Below are 13,712 nucleotides of genomic sequence, written 5' to 3'. Positions count from 1 at the left end.
TTGGGTGCTCAAACGAAGTTTTTCTTATTGCTGGTTTTTTTTCTGGTGTAAATAATTACGAAAAATGCCATTTATATCCCTCAAATTTCAGACTTCCTTTAAAACAGAAAATATCATATCTCCCTCATTTTAAGGCCAAATTGGGCGATTCAAAAGGCTGTCTTGGGTATAATCTTGCAAGGATTATGTTGGGCTTATCAAATGTGAGTTTCGGGGTCGTCTAGGATATGATTCGAGCTATACTGCTGTTGCATTATTTTTACTTATCCCAGAATTTAGTCACTTTTTTCCACAAGGTTTCGGAGCTCAGACTTGGGCGATTTTGGAGGGGATTTTCACAATTTGGATTGGGTTAAGTATTTTCGACTCAGATTTATTTATATTTCATATTTCCAGTCTTGAATTTTGCGATTGTTTGATGAATAAAATTGAAGAAATTGGGAATTTTAGTAAAAAGAAATTCCAAAACAAAAAGTGATGATTTGAATGTAGATTTGAGGTCGAAATTAGATGAAATTAGTATAGTTCGACCAGTATCTAAATGGATATTCGGAATTTATGAGTTTTATCAGGTTTTGGGGTGGTGTCTGTCACGACCCGGATTTCCCACCCTCGAGGGTCGTGATGGCGCCTACTAATAGGAGCTAGGCAAGCCAACTTAATTAACAAATTCATTAAACATATGTTCCCTTTTAACAATTAACGGCATTAAATAAAGGCGATGGAATTAAAAACATTAGCGGAAGTCTTAAATTTATATACCTGAATGAAATACAGAAATTTCCAACATACGTCTCTACCCCGGGAATGGAGTCACATACTCACGAACATCTAAGGAGTACTACATACAAAGTCTGAAAGAAACACAATCTGTTTATCTCGGGTACAATGAGATGACAGCCAAATGTAAAGATAGAAGGGAGACGCCGGGCCTGCGGACGCCTGCAAGCTACCTCGGGTCTCTCTGGACTGAAGTGTCGCCCCCGTGCTAATGCTGCTGCTGCTCAATACCTGGACCTGTGCAAAAATGCAAAGAGTGTAGCATCAGCACAACCGACCCCATGTGCTGGTAAGTGCCCAGCCTAACCCCGGCGAAGTAGTGACGAGGCTAGACTGGACCTCACGTAAACCTGTGCAATTATAAGTATACAGCAGAAATCAAAGTACAAAGCAACTAACAGTATGCGAGGGGAAACATGCTGTGGGGAGCTAACAATATTAATAGTAAATCCAAAGTAATCAATCTAAGTGCAATTTAAAATTTAAGGCGAACAGGAAACTAATATATTTTGCATCAATAACTGTTGCGGCGTGCAACCCGACCCTAATACATTTCAACACTGTTGCGGCGTGCAACTCGATCCACAATTATCATTGTTGCGGCGTGCAACCCGATCCACAATTATCACTGTTGCGGCGTGCAACCCGATCCACAATTATCACTGTTGCGACGTGCAACCCGATCCACAATTATCACTGTTGCGGCGTGCAACCCGATCCACAATTATCACTGTTGCGGCGTGCAACCCGATCCACAATTAACATTGTTGCGGCGGGACGGCAGTAGCCTGATGCTGGTCTAAGCCAGTTCTTGACTGCCTCTTTCTTCTTTGGGTCCACCTGAATACCCTCAGCTGATACAACGTGACCCAAAAATGCTACTGAACTCAGCCAGAACTCACACTTGGAGAACTTGGCATATAACTGACTATCCCTCAGAGTCTGAAGAACCACTCTAAGGTGCTGCTCGTGCTCCTCCTGGCTGCGGGAGTACACCAACATATCATCAATAAAGACTATCACGAACCTGTCTAAGTATGGCCCGAATACTCGGTTCATCAACTCCATGAATGCTGCTGGGGCATTGGTCAACCCAAACAACATGACCAAGAACTCGTAATGCCCGTACCGAGTACGAAAAGCTGTCTTAGGGACATCGGATGCCCTAATCCTCAAGTGGTGGTAGCCCGATCTCAAGTCAATCTTGGAAAATACCCTGGCACCCTGAAGCTGGTCGAACAAATCATCAATCCTCGGCAGTGGATACTTATTCTTAATTGTTACCTTGTTCAACTGCCGATAATCTATACACATCCGCATCGAACCATCCTTCTTCTCGACGAATAACACTGGCGCGCCCCAAGGCGAAACACAGGGTCTAACGAAACCCTTATCTAACAGGTCCTGCAATTGGTCCTTCAACTCCTTCAGCTCCGGCGGGGCCATACGATATGGTGGAATAGAAATGGGCTGGGTGCCTGGAGCCAAATCAATACAGAAATCGATATCTCTATCGGGTGGCATGCCCGGCAGGTCCGAAGGAAAAACATCGGGAAACTCCCGGAAAATAGGCACAGAATCTATGGGAGGGACCTCAGCACTGGAATCACGAACATAGGCCAAATAGGCCAGACACCCCTTCTCGACCATACGTCGAGCCTTCACGTACGATATGACACTACGGGTAGAATGACCTGGAGTCCCCCTCCACTCTAAGCGAGGCATGCCCAGTAAGGCTAATGTCACAGTCTTGGCATGGCAGTCCAAGATAGTGTGATAGGGTGATAACCAATCCATACCCAGAATGATATCAAAATCAACCATATCTAAGAGCAACAAGTCTACACGGGTCTCAAGACCCCCAATCACTACAACACATAAATGATGGACTCGGTCGACCACGATAAAGTCACCCACCGGTATAGACACATATACCGGAATACCCAAGGCATCAATAGGCATGACCAAGCATGGTGCGAAATAAGATGACACATATGAATACGTAGATCCTGGATCAAATAGTACTGAAGCATCTCGATCACAAACCAGAACCGTACCTGTAATCACCGCATCTGAGGCCTCTGCCTTGGGCCTAGCCTGGAGTGCATAGCAACGGGGCTGAGCCCCACAACCCTGAACTGAATACCTAGGTCGATCTGCTGCTAGCTGACCTTCGCCCCTGGCAATCTGAGCTCCACCTCTATGGCCTCTACCTCCACCCCTAGCTGGCTGTGGAGCATCTGGTGCCTGAGTCATAGGACGGGGACCCTGCTGCTGCGACTGAGTACCCCTCAATCTCGGGCAAGCTCTCCTGATGTGACCATACTCACCACACTCATAACACCCCTCTGAACGCTGTGGCTGGCCCTGGTGACCTGAACGACCTCCGCGGAAACTCTGAAGTGGCGGTGCGCTGATGGGAGCTGACGGTACACTGAGGGACTGCTGATTAGAATAATGCCCACGGTAAACCCGATCACTTGGGGCACCCTGAGAAACCTGGAGGGATGACTGGAAAGGCTTGGAGGGTTGGCCCCTATCATAGGAATCCCTACCTCCAGATGAGGCACCACTGAAATGACCTGAGTGACGGGGTCTCTTGTCCACTCTATGGCAACCCCCCTGCGCCAGAACCATCTCAACTCGGCGGGCCACATTGGCCGCCTCCTGAAAGCTGATCTCACTACCAGTCTCCCTAGCCATCTGGAGACGAATCGGCTGAATTAAACCATCATTAAATCTCCTCACCCTCTCCCTCTCAGTGGGGAGTATGACAAGAGCATGGCGAGCTAGATCGATAAACCGGGTCTCATACTGGGTGACTGTCATAGAGCCCTGCTGGAGACGCTCGAACTGCCTGCGAAGAGCCTCTCGCTGAGTAACTGGGAGAAACTTCTCCATAAACAGCTCTGCAAACTGATCCCATGTCAATGCTGGCGACCCCGCTAGTCTGGCCAAATACAAAATCCCTCCACCAAGACTTGGCGGATCCTGCTAGACTAAAAGTGGCGAAGTCGACCCCATTGGTCTCCACAATACCTATAGTCCGAAGAACCTCATGGTAGCTATACAAGAAATCCTGGGGGTCCTCTGAAGAAGCACCGCTGAATGTGGTGGTGAAGAGCTTGGTGAAACTATCCAGTCTCCACAAAGCATCTGCGGACATAGCCGCTCTATCGCCGGTCTGAGTCACAATACCCGGCTGAGCTGTCACAGCTGGCTGAACCACTGGAACCTGAGCCTGGGGGGCTACCTGCTGCGGAGTACGTGTAGTAGGAGTCTGAACTCCTCCTCCAGCCTAAGAAGTGGCTGGTGCTACTGGAAGCAAACCCGCTCTAGTGACGCTCTCCACAAAGCCCACCAATCTGACCAAAGCGTCCTGAAGAACTGGGGTGGCTATAAACCCCTCTGGGACCTGAGCTAGGCCCACTGGCGCTGCTGGGGCTGGGGCCGGAACCTCCTCGTCAAAACCGACCTGGGGCTCCGCTGCTGGTGCTGCTACTCGGGGCTGAGCCCTGCCCCTACCTCAGGCCTCGTCCTCTTGCCCCTAGCGGGAGCTGCCTGGGGCTCGGACTGCTGGTCTGAAGATGAGGAAGCGCGTGTTCTCGCCATTCTGCGAGGAAACAGAGTAGAAGTCCAATTAGCATTGAGAAACCAAACCGCACGACAAGAAAGAACAAAGGAGAGATTTTTCCTAACTTGGCAGCCTCTAGGGATAAGTACAGACGTCTCCGTACCGATCCCTCAGACTCTACTAAGCTTGTCCGTGAGTTGTGAGACCTATGTAACCTAGAGCTCTGATACCAACTTATCACGACCCGGATTTCCCACCCTCGAGGGTCGTGATGGCGCCTACTAATAGGAGCTAGGCAAGCCAACTTAATTAACAAATTCATTAAACACATGTTCCCTTTTAACAACTAACGGCATTAAATAAAGGCGACGGAATTAAAAACATTAGCGGAAGTCTTAAATTTATATAACTGAATGAAATACAGAAATTTCCAACATACGTCTCTACCCCGGGACTGGAGTCACATACTCACGAACATCTAAGGAGTACTACATACAAAGTTTGAAATAAACACAATCTGTTTATCTCGGATACAATGAGATGACAGCCAAATGTAAAGATAGAAGGGAGATGCCGGGCCTGCGGACGCCTGCAAGCTACCTCGGGTCTCTCTGGACTGAAGGTTCGCCCCCGCGCTAATGCTGCTGCTGCTGCTCAATACCTGGACCTGTGCAAAAATGCACAGAGTGTAGCATCGGCACAACCGACCCCATGTGCTGGTAAGTGCCCAGCCTAACCCCGGCGAAGTAGTGACGAGGCTAGACTGGACCTCACATAAACCTGTGCAATTATAAGTATACAGCAGAAATCGAAGTACAAAGCAACTAACAGTATGGGAGGGGAAACATGCTGTGGGGAGATAACAATATTAACAGTAAATCCAAAGTAATCAATCTAGGTGCAATTTAAAATTTAAGGCGAACAGGAAACTAATACCAATACTAAACACATTTGCATCAATAACTGTTGTGGCGTGCAACCCGATCCACATTTATCACTGTTGCGGCGTGCAACCTGATCCACAATTATCACTGTTGCGGCGTGCAACCCGATCCACATTTATCACTGTTGCGGCGTGCAACCCGATCCACAATTATCGCTGTTGCGGCGTGCAACCCGATCCACAATTATCACTGTTGCGGCGCGCAACCCGATCCACAATTATCACTATTGCGGCGTGCAACCCGATCCACAATTAACATTGTTGTGGCGCGCAACCCGATCCGTAATGTATACCTCTCAACCTTGCCCAAGCAACAGTCACAAATAAAGGGCAAGGGAGTAAACAAGTATTTGGAAAGAAATCCCAACAAGGGTACACAAACAACCAATAACAACCATGCAAGAGTAAGTCGTTATTTCTCTTTTTCTTTCATTTTCATATCCTAACTCTCATTAGCACTCGTATCAAGCTCTAAGGCATTTCTCGTTTCACATGCTCTCACCATTTGTATTTCAGACCGAGCCAATGCTCCACGAAGTTCTACAATCACAATATCTTACACAATGTGTTTACCACGTATAGAAGCCATCAATGACATGGAAGGCATAACAATATCCAAACAACTCACATATAAGGACTCACGGTCATGCTAGACCCCAATGTATAGGAACTCGTCACCATGCCTATACATCGTACTCGATCATTTAGCAATTAGCAAACAAGACCCGATTCCTATTCCCTCAAGCTAGGGTTAAACCAAACAATTACCTCAACTTCCACGGCCAATACAATCCTCCACGACCGCTTTCCCTCTCGAATTCGGCTCCAACTCGACCAAATCTATGCAATAAGGACTTCGTGATATCAATGTGTGCTAAACAAATCAAACCCAGTGACTAATTATAGCTTTTTCATCAATTTACCCCAAAGGTCAAAAATGCCCCCGGGCCCACATGGTCAAAACCCGAGGTTCGAACCAAAACCCATTTACCCATTCCCCCATGAACTCAAATATGTAAGTTATTTTGGAATCGGACCCCGAATTGAGGTCCAAAACCCCCAATTTTAGAAAACCTAGGTTCTATCCTAAATTCCCAATTTCCCCATTAAAATCTTTGTTTTGAAGTTGAAATTATGTTTAAGGATGTTAAGGAGTTTAGAAAATCACTTACCAATCGTTTTGAAGAAGTTGAATCGTTTGGAAAATCGCCTCTTATGTTTTGGGTTTTGAAAAAGTGAAAAATGATTGAAAAAGTGAAAGACTGGCGCGGACCGCACAAAAATGCACCGCGGCCGCCCCGAGGAAGGGAAGAGAATGACTCTCTGAACCTACCCAGCGCGGACCGCACTGATTTGGTGCGCGGCCGCGCTGGTTGAATGGACCCAAGACCCACTCTCTGAATCTCCCAGGACCGCACTGATTTGGTGCGCGGCCGCGCTGGTCGACCTAGACTTCACTGGCCCTCTGAACCTAACCACGTGGACCGCGTAGAGATGCACCGCGGCCGCGCGGCTTCCAGCGCGGACCGCGCGGAAATGACCGCGGCCGCGCTGGGGGCCTGCAACCCCTGAACCTGCAACCATCTGCTATTTTTTTTCTAGCCTAAGACCTCCCGGGACCTACTCAAAACTCACCCGAGCCCTCGGGGCTCCAAACCGAACATACATATAAGCTCAAAAACATCCTACGGACTCATCCGTGTGATCAAATCGCCCAAACAACATCATAATCATCAAATTAGGCCTCAAGACCCAGGACTTCCTTCCAATTTTCATAAAACATCAAGTTTAGAGTTTTTAGTCCAAAACACGTCAGACGACGTCCAAATTCAACCAAACTTTACAAAAAGTACATAAGCCGTATATAAGACTTGTACCGGGCATCGGAACCAAGATACGAGCCCGATACCATAGTCTTTTAATCAAATTTCATATCCAATTTTCCTAATTATTTCCAAAAAAATAATTTCACACAAAAATTCATTTCTCGGGCTTGGGACCTCGGAGTTTGATTCCGGGCATACGCCCAAGTCCCATATTTTCCTACGGACCCTCCGGGACCGTCAAATCACGGGTCCGGGTCCGTTGCCCAAAACGTTGACCGAAGTCAAACTTAATCAATTAAATACCAAGATTTAACAATTTTCTCACAAATTTTATATTTAAACTTTTCCGGCTACGCGCCCGGACTGCGCACACAACTCGAGGCAACCCCAAATGAGGTTTTCACGGCCTTAGAAGTACAGAGGGAGTAGGAATACAGGTGAAGACCCTTTGGGTCGTCACAGTGTCCGGAGTTGACTTTCTATTTTTTATTTTATTTTAGCGAAAGATCAAAGCTTTATTATTCTGATTCATTGTCTATGACTTTGATTTATAATATTAAGTTATTTTTGCTAGACTCAGACCGTTCAGAGGTTGTTTCACTGGGAAGGGCTTTTTAGAGTATTGATTTAGCTTCTTTGAGGTAAGTGTCTTTCCTAGATTTGTTGAAGGAATTTTTCCTAATAAAATAATATTGTTTGCTATATGCAGGAGTGATATATATGCAAACTGACTAGCCTATATCCATGTGCCAGGATTTCCATGCTCAGGAGGGGAAAGTTGTATTCTCCTTTGTACGTTGATGAACTTTGTGATTCTATTGCCTTATGTATTACTTAATTCCTGTTACAATATGAGTACAAATTTCAAAGCTAGAGATAGGGATTAGTCTATTAAAATTTGAGTAAATTTGATGGACTCTTTGTGAAACCGTTGATGTGCAAATTTGATCGTAACTATACCTAAATCATGAACACATTTCTACGACTATTATTCTTGAGATACTTCGGTTCCGTATTTGACTTGAAGATCGCTTTTGAGATTTGTTGAGATACTTGAGCAATGGGGTTCTTGAAGTCTATTGAATTGCTTAATTGTGCAAGAATTATGATTCCCATTCACGTGGTTTATTTTGCGTAACCACTCTTCTTGAAGTTATACGTGCTTCCCACCTTACTTTTTTGTTGACGTATATATATATGCTTGGTGATGAAGAGTGTAAAGCACGAAGAGTGATGTCGTGCGATTGTTATACATTATCATGTGAGGAATAGTGTAAAGCACGAAAGGTGATGCCGTGCCATTTCATATACATTATTAAGCACAAAGGGTGATGTTGTGCCATTTCATACACATTATTATGCACGAAGGATAATGCCGTGCCATTTTATTTACATTATTATTTGAGGAAGAGAGTAAAGCATGAAGGGTGATGCTGTGCCATTGCATTTACTTTATCATGTGAGGACGAGAGTAAAAGCACGAAGGATGATGTTGTGCCATTATTTTTATATTATCATGTTTTCATGGAACGAATGGTGTTTCTATGCAGGCGAGAACAAGAGACATACATTATATGTGATATCTTTTCTTTTTCTTTATTTGATATTGTTCTATCTGTGCCTTTTATTTGTTAGTTATTGTTACGTTCATGTCTACCTTCTTAGTTGTTATATTTACATCTATGACCTTTCTCGTTTGTTGTGCTCTTATCTAAACCTTTTATTTTGCTAGATAGATAAATTCATGTTCTCCTACCTTAATTGCTATCATTACTTCTGTGCTTCCTACCATGTCTATTATCATTGTCCATATGCTTTTCCTTGTTCGTTATTTCTACCTGTGTATTTTTCCATTTTGCTATTACTGTTATTGGCATTTCTTTTACCTGGTTAGTACTGTTACACATATGTTTGGTGAAGATGAGATAAATGCATGAAGGATGTTGGCGTGCCCTTTAAGTTAACATACATTCATATATTTTGTGAGGGAGAGATAAATGCACGATGGGTGTTGCCATGCCATTTGACTTGATATCTTGAATACATTCCTCATACTTTGATGATTCATGGATTTACTATGTTGTTTGGTGGTTATCGCTTAAAGAAAAAGATTGGTTGTGATATTGAGAAAATTGACTGTGATTTACTTTAGTAATAATTTACTGCTTTGCATAGTTATTCATGTACTCTTCTCTGTTATTTCTAGTATGGTTTCTATTGCAAATATACTGCACGTGTTATATTAGTGAGTATCTTTTAACTAAAAAGCCTCGTCACTACTTCACCGAGGTTAGTCAAGATACTTATCGAGTACACGAGGTCGGTTGTACTCATGCTACACTTCTGCACTTTGTGTGTAGATCTTGGAGCTGCATAGCTGTGGAAGACAAAGCCCTGCACGATAGACGTTCTAATGTTCTTGATTCAAGCTACCTCTAGTTCATGGTGGTTTAGAACATAAACTCTATTTATGTAAATTTCAAACAGATATTCTACTTATTCTTCATTTCGGTTTGTAAATCTTAATCATAGATGCTCATGACTTATATTACCGGTCCTTGGGGTAGTTCTATTGTATTCGGTTGTATTTCTTATATATATATATATATATATATATATATATATATATATATATATATATNATATATATTGTTGATTTCACAGTTTACTTGTAACTTATAATTTTTGGTTTACCTATCAGGTTGGGTTAGGTGCCATCACGACTTAGTGAGATTTTTGGTCGTAACATAAAGCCATCTTTCTTCTTCTCAAATAGAACTGGAGCACCCCAAGGCAAGATACTCGGTCGAATGAAACCATTGTCAAGCAACTCCTGAAGCTGTTCTTTTAATTCCTTAAACTCAACTAGTGCCGTAAGATATGGTGAAATAGAAATGGGCTAGTTCCTGGCACCACGTCAATACCAAAATCGATATCCCTATCAGGCGGCATGCCCAATAGGTCCGCTGGGAAAACATCAGGGAAATCTCTCAGTACCGGAACTAACTCAGCGGTAGGAGTATCAGCACTAACATCCCTAGCAAAGGGTAGATATTCTTCACACCCCTTCTTAACCATTCGGTGTGCCTTAAGAAAGGACACAACTATACGGTAAAATACGCTATGCTTGGTGGCCGCTTAAGAGAGTGACACGTGGAACATAAAGCGGGGGATAGCTAGAATCGAAGGAAATTATCCCGTTTGTCACCGGAAAGAATGACACCCGTAAAGATACAACAAATGCCCTCCGATCGGTAGCATTCAATGAAGAATATTCCACAACATTTAGTGCATTGCCCGTTACAAAGAATTTGTCATTTATGCTCACTGTTACACCTTCATCAATGTCCCTCATAATTGACATTAAATAAGGGCACAATCCTAGGACCTTGTTTCCTAGAAGTAGCTATAAATAGTGAGCGATGTTATCATTGTAAAGGACACAACTTTTCTGGCAAACTGATACTATAATCTATTCAAAGCTCTATACTATTTGATCTTCTTACATTTTGTTCTTATTATTGTTGCGCCCAAAGGCCTCGCTACCAAAATCATTATTTCTGCTATTTCGTCTTCATATCAAGGCTAATTGCATATTTCCTCAATTCTTTTATTATTTTAGGATCGAATTAATTCACTTGACTTGAAACCACGTATAAATTCAATTGTACCGTTTTACGAGTAATATGTTTGGGACCCACCGTGTGGCCTCGATAACCGTGTAATTAAGTTGATCCTTGCCTGTTTTACCAACGTGTTTTGATTATTTGTCTTAACAAAAATAAGAAATGGCAGATAACAGTGTCAACAACACACACAATCCCAGGGTTCGAAGAGACCACCCTCATTTTCAGGATTCAATCAGTGACATCAACAATGAGGGGAACGATGCCATGCCGGTCCACGACAGATGCCACCCAAGACATGTTCGGGAGGGAACTGCCTGTCACACCTCCTTTTTCACTACACCCGCAAGGGCGTAAAGGAGTTTTTCCATTTAAAGGACAATCGGAACGGGATTTATTATTAAGATTTCAGAGTCGCCACTTGGGAGATTAATGGTGTCCCAAGTCACCGGTTGAATCCCGAATCGAGAAAAACAATGACTCTGTTTAACAGTCCGCGAACCAGAAAGCCGAGTAAGGAATTCTGTTAACTCGGGAGAAGGTGTTAGGCATTCCCGAGTTCCGTGGTTCTAGCACGGTCGCTCAACTGTTATATTTGGAATATTTATCTGATTTCAAAACATGTTTTAGCTTATGTGCTTTATAATCTTAAACCGCTTTTATTATTATTTTTAACGAGAATTGCAACGTCGTGAAAACGTGTCTCGAACCACGTCACATAAATGCACCCGTGGTTATTGACACATTCCGACTTCATTGAGATTTAGATTAGGGTCACATAAATGTGCACCCGAGTTTTACGAAAGTAAATTATTAAAAGCGTGTCTAAAGTGTCTAACGCGTTATTATCTTTGGGGAAGGCCGTGAAATTTGCTAAACGGCCCATCCCGAATTCTAAGTAATTTAATGTATACATTTTTTGAGGGCCCCGCAATTTATGTGTTTTTGTTTAGCGAGGCTCATCTCATTTATTATTTAAAGGTCCAACCTAAAGTAAACTATAATTTTCTATATAATATTGTCTCTAAAGGCCCTAATTAATAAGTATATCTAAAAGTCCAAATCCTTATGATTCAGTTTCCAATCAACCCAGCTCAGTAATTTATGAAGTAAAGACAAAGCGAATTTAGCAATTCATTCAAAACATAAAGGATTGGACAGTTTGGGCCTATTGTTGCGGAAGCCAGGCCCAAGAGCATTGTTAAAATTTAGTTGTGCAGCTGGACAATAGCTGTCTGGGCCTCACGTTTGAGCCCAGAATCAGGTGTTGAATTAAGACGAGACCCAATACTGATTATAGCACAAAAAGTGAACTCAACAACATGCACACCTATATTCTTTTAGTTGATGCCTAAAACTGTCCAAGAGGTCAATTATGCAATTAGAAATTTCGAAGGCAACTTGTGAAATGCTTAATGAGAACTTCAGAATCTTACTTGACTAGGCTTGTGATTTTATCATTTGTGAAGGAACGTGCCAAAAGTCGAGTTTAAATCTAGTATCTAAACTAACAAATTTATACATGCTTAACAATTACAATACACATGTTATACTTTTTACCTAGTTAACATGCTAACTCCAATGATCAACTATCTCTGAACTCAATGCTTTCGTCCTACTGGAACTCAGGTCCGTCCAAAACAGTTCAGCAAAGTTATTTTTTAATTATAGAGTGAAAATGAGAACAACTACCAAAGGCTCTATCACGTTTCTGAGTCACTTGTTAAACAAATTTATGAAACAGTTGACAGGAAATGAACTAAAGCTAACAGGAACTTATTCAGTTTAATTACAACTAGTACTCAACTACTAAAAACTCATACACATCTCTAAATACACGAACACACGCCTAATGGTTCAAATGACCACACTCATGCTTAACAGTTCATCATTTCAATACAGTCCATTAAAAATTAAGGGTTCAACCAGTCCAAATTACTTTAAAAAAAAGTCCTAATTACAATCCAAATCATTACAGTCGATTATAATGAAAATATTGCAACAACTGAAGCTTCTAATGAAATTATGCTTCCATTTCATTTCATTTCAGCTGAAATTCTACATGATGTTGAGATTCAGAACATGTACCTGAAATTTGAAATATAACGAGAAGAAGGAGAGATCAGCAACAGGAGTTATAAATCAGCAATGTTAACCACAGCAACAGGAGCAAATTTCAATCCAAAAAACAACTTCACAAACACCCAGAGATGAACCAGCGAGTGACAAAACCCAATAAAAGACTACAACAGCTCATTTAAACCCCAAATTTACTCGAATTTAAACCCAGCAAGTTTCTGAAACTTCCACAACCAGAAATCGAACTAGAAGATGCAACTCAACACCTAAAATTTGAAATTGATCTAAGGGAAATGAATGCAACAGTACTTCTTTTTTTTTTGATTTTCTATTGCTTTTCTTCTGTTTTTGGTTTTTTGAAGACCTGGATTTTGAAATTCAAATTTCTATTTTGAAACTTGAAGAACACTTTTGGGGAATTTTTTTGGGGTCCAAAAACTTGTGACCTAAGGCATTGGCATACCTTTTTATAGGCAAAATGAGGGCAGCCCTCAGATTTTGTGTTTTCCTTCTAGTCCCTAGGTTATTTTCATAAATAGTCCTTTACTTATTGACTTGTTCCTCAAGTAAGTATACCTATCTTTTGCTATTTACCATAAAATCCCCATCTAGAAACTTCCAGTAGGTTCTAATTCATTCTACTCGTAGGATTTACCATTTGAACTCCCTACTTTTCCCTTACCATTTCCCCTGAATTATCCAATGAAGCCAACTGACCCCAGCCCCCTTACCCATGATTATCTAACAAATAACTATAGCTGACTAACAAGATTCAGCAGCCCAAACAAACGACAAAGTAATCCGCTGTGAAACACGAGATTAAACTAATATCAACTCATCACTCAACTAATAAACAAGAATCAAATGAACTACAATCTAATGGA

The sequence above is a fragment of the Nicotiana attenuata genome, chromosome 8 (assembly GCF_001879085.1).
Source record: "Nicotiana attenuata strain UT chromosome 8, NIATTr2, whole genome shotgun sequence".
NCBI classification, from domain to species: Eukaryota; Viridiplantae; Streptophyta; class Magnoliopsida; order Solanales; family Solanaceae; genus Nicotiana; species Nicotiana attenuata.
Note: the sequence above shows the minus strand (reverse complement) of the source record.